We start from the raw sequence: 4201 nt of genomic DNA, 5'->3' as shown, positions 1-4201 counted from the left end.
ACCTTTTTGTACATTAATAATATAAGAATAAATTAACCTTTAAGTGGTATAAAAGTTTATCAACATTTAGAGGATATTTTGGTCGTTCAACATTTAGCGAAAATTATTCGGGCTTTTAATATATACTAGTCTCTACGAACATACGCTGTACGTTATTCCCCATCAATTATCACAAAAAAATGTTAGGTAATATTACTTGTACTTACATTATAGTTGTTTTATGAGGTGCAAAAATGTTATTAGACTCTAATTTTAATAGTGTGGTAAAAGATGTTATTAGAAATTTAACACTCTCAATTTTATAATAATACGTTCAAATTTTCAATATATAGTAAGTAATAGCTACAGCATACAAATATATAATATACCAATGGTAGGAATGATAAAATCTTCAATATTATTATATATATACTTTACTCGTTGGCGAAATTAAACACTCTACTTTAATTTAATGACTCTTTACTCTTATTTTATCGTTTAAGCCCAAACATATAAGGTAATCTAATAACACCTACAATTATTAAAATATGGTGTGATAATTAACTAATCATTTTTTATGTTGGAATCAAAATTATAACACAGAAAAGCAACCTCAATCACAAATATACTCCCAGGCCAATAAGGCCACTCGTTTGATATGATCTTATTTGAACATGTTATACTAAAGACTATTTAATCAATTTGATTAGGAATCAAAATTTAGAAGTTATATTCATTTTAAACTCTATTTTTGACTGTGATACTTTTTTTGTTTACTAAATTAGCCATTAGAAATATGGTAGAATTAGACTAAAAGGGTATATAAGTCGTTCAATATTTGAAGGCTATTTTGGTCAACCAACATTTATATTCATGCTTTTAAAATAATATAGGCTAGTCTCTATAAACGTGCAGTTGCACGTTATTCCAGTCCGTCTTACTCATAGCAAATAAATATTAGATGTTATTTGTAACTATATACATTTATCTTGTGAGTTACATTAATATTATTACTATATTTTGGGCTTGTATCTACTTAATACTTCTTTGAAATTGATGTTCTCAATATTTGTCCTTTTCTTCTTTTTCCCGTATAAAAAAATCTTACGACTAAGATAATTCAATGTTAGAGATTAAGTGAACATATATCTATTTATTTATTTTCATTTATAGATACAAAAGTATTGAAAATCGTTACCAAACATAATCACATTATCATAATATCAATCAATTTTAAGAATATTTAGTTAGAAAAAATTTAAGTTGATCACAAAAGTAAGACATAATAATATTTTCTATTTAAAACTGCAAATACATATATAATAATAGTATATCCAAACAATCCATAACTAAGTATATATCAATTCACCAATCTGCACCCCATGAAGAATAAGTCAACGTAATTAAACAAATCACAAAAACAGATATAGAAAAAGGAAACACATACCCTATTCTACAAAATGCAGATTGTCAAAATTTTATTGTATGCTTACATAAGATAGTAATGAAGAGTTTTATAGATGAGCAAAAAGATTTTAAGTATTTGATTAACATAAACTTATTTTTCTCAGAGCGATTAAAAGGAGAACGTCCATTTTACCGGGACAAATAACCCATTTATAATCAGGGTCCCCTGGCTCATAATTAGTATGGAGGCTTTTACTAACTATATAAAAATAAAACAATTAAAAAAAAAATGGTCAACCGTGTTTAGTTTTAGCTAGGATTCTTCCCCAATTTTTAATCACTACTTTAAAATTATTTAGAAAAAAAAAAAAAGAAAGAAGAAGACCTTTTACCTAATTTCCATTAATGTAAGTGTTTTAGTTTACACGTGAATTTTATGTTGTTGTGTTAACTGGTGTCTTAAATTAACATAACTGCTAATAGAAAAATTTATTAGACAAGTAAATTAACATGATGTTATTTCACATCAATAAAGCCGTGCGAATATTAGTTGACAAGCTATTTGACTCCTAATAGAATTAAGGGAAAAGGGTCAAAAATACCTATCTACTTTTTGCGGAAAAATTGCTAAAATATCTCTAAAACATTTTGGATTAAAATAGCCCCCCTCATCCTTAAAGTTTTCAAATATACCCTGTCTTGATGAAAATTATCCCCCAAAATAACTCGGAATTATTTTTTTTCTTGGCTCCATCATTTAAACTCGACTAACTAAATAATAAGCCACAAGATCCCCTTATTCCCCAAAATTCCCTTAAACTTCAAACCTACGTATTGAGGGAATAAGGGATCTTATGGGTTATTATTTAGTTAGGTCGGGTTTAAATGATGGAATGTTTAAAAAATGGTTTTGCGGGTTATTTTGGGTGATAATTTTTGTCAAAGACGGGCATATTTGAAAACTTTAAGGATGGGAGGCAGATTTTACGTCCAAAATAAGTTCGAAGGATATTTTTAGCCCTATATCCAAAGTAGAGGGGTATTTTTGACCCTTTTCCCTAGAATTAATCAGATAACTCTTTTTTTTTTATTCTACTTTAATTCCTAAGTATCCTATTTCCCCTTAAAAAAATGAAACAAAATTCCAAAAATTTTATTTTGAATCCTAAGAATCTTCCTACACCCAGATATTATGTATGTTAGCCTACTAAATAGATTAGAATCCTAGAACAACACGCTTTTTCTCCTAAACCAAACCAATCCGAATACAAAAAATAAAATAGTATATTACAATTATATCTAATATTATAGTTATATCAAAAGACTATTTTGGTCAACTAATATTTATATTCATATTTTTAAAATTTTATATATATATATATATATATATATATATATTATAGATTTTGCTAATCTACAACATGGAGGTTGTATGGTTTGCACCCCATCCATTTTTGATTCACTAAAATGCCCATATCAATACTTTACAAGACACATTTAAGGAAGGGCATTTAGGTAATTTTATTATTTTCTTTTCCTTGCTACTCCCCACTACAGATCTTCTCCTTCATTCCTTACTAACTTTGTTCTCTTCACAATTCTTTGCCAAGCTCCTCTGCTTGTCTTTAACGTTCTCTTCTTTTATCCTTCCATTTGGTCACTGAACTTTTCTGATGTGATTTTTTTTTTTTGTTGTTGTTGTTGTAGTAGTAGTAGTAATAGTACTTCTCTTACTCCTCCATTCAAAGTCATTAATGACATACTTTAAAAGTGGTGTGGGAAGAAAGGTGCTCTCATTGTTTTGGTTCAAATAAAGACAATGCTACTAAGTTCTTCAAAGAAAGAAATGAAGAGATGATGCTGGAAAATGAAATTGAGAGGGGATTTCGCCGGAAACGTGGATAGTAAAATTTCTCGCTATAGATTTATGGTGGCTGGAGTTCTGGGTCACCTGATACAAGAGAGAGAAATGAGGGTTTTGGGAAATGACAAAAATATCCCTAATATTAAAGCTCTGGTAGAAGATAATAAGGCTATTTAAGTGAATCAAAATATGGGGAGGGTGCTAACCTACATGGCAAAATCCATATATATATGTATATATATATACACACACATTTAGTGCAACAACAAAAGGAGATCTAGAGAGTTGAAAAATATTGTTTAAGATATAGGGTGTGTTCGATCACTACAAAAAGACTGTCAATTTGGGGGGTTTAAAATTACAAATTGACCCCCGCAATTATGTGTGTGGCAATCAATTTGTGGTTTTTTTTTTTAGAGAAGCGGTGCAATCGCAAATATAAATTCTAATATATTTAAAATCGTACAAATGCTGATACAACTAAAATCAGGAGCGAGATTGAACAAATGACCAACTCCTTAGCAACTTTGTAAGCTTATCTATAACTCTAAATATCGGCAACGAGATTGAATTGTTATGGAGCATGTCTTCAGGATGTGTAACAGAAATTCAGAGCTTCTTTGAAGGCCAATAGGTCCTCTAAAGTCTCAAGGTTTTCTACTTGTATTCTCCATAGTTCCATAATTGGTAGGGCTGTGCATATCACCAGCAAATGAAAAATGTGAGGAATTATAGGCCAAATAGAGGCAAAGCTCCTGTTAAAATGCATTAAATTAGTAGGCAAATGAAATATTCCACTCAAGTCACACTAGTCTGGCCATTTGAGTATTCAAGAGGTCACAAAGTGATTGAAATGGGTGAGCTTCTAAACAAATAGATTATTAGTACTAATTCCTTTTCTAGCAAATGAACTCAAAAGTCCAATTCAGAATTAAACGCAGTACTGGAATG

At 29.5% G+C, this 4201-nt stretch overlaps 1 long non-coding RNA gene across 2 annotated transcripts in view; it reads right to left on the bottom strand.

Annotated features, from left to right (window-relative positions):
* Nucleotides 1–3528: 3528 nt before the first annotated feature.
* The window catches only part of LOC132040022 (uncharacterized), a 27352-nt gene continuing 26679 nt past the window's right edge, over nucleotides 3529–4201 (bottom strand). For both annotated transcript variants that reach the window (XR_009410549.1, XR_009410550.1), the window contains exon 5: nucleotides 3529–3943. This is a non-coding gene — a long non-coding RNA (uncharacterized LOC132040022). The remainder of the gene's footprint in view (nucleotides 3944–4201) is intronic.

This window comes from Lycium ferocissimum, chromosome 12 (genome assembly GCF_029784015.1).
Source record: "Lycium ferocissimum isolate CSIRO_LF1 chromosome 12, AGI_CSIRO_Lferr_CH_V1, whole genome shotgun sequence".
Lineage (NCBI taxonomy): Eukaryota > Viridiplantae > Streptophyta > Magnoliopsida > Solanales > Solanaceae > Lycium > Lycium ferocissimum.
The sequence above is the reverse complement of the archived record's forward strand: the minus strand, read 5'-3'. Positions and strand labels throughout refer to the sequence as shown.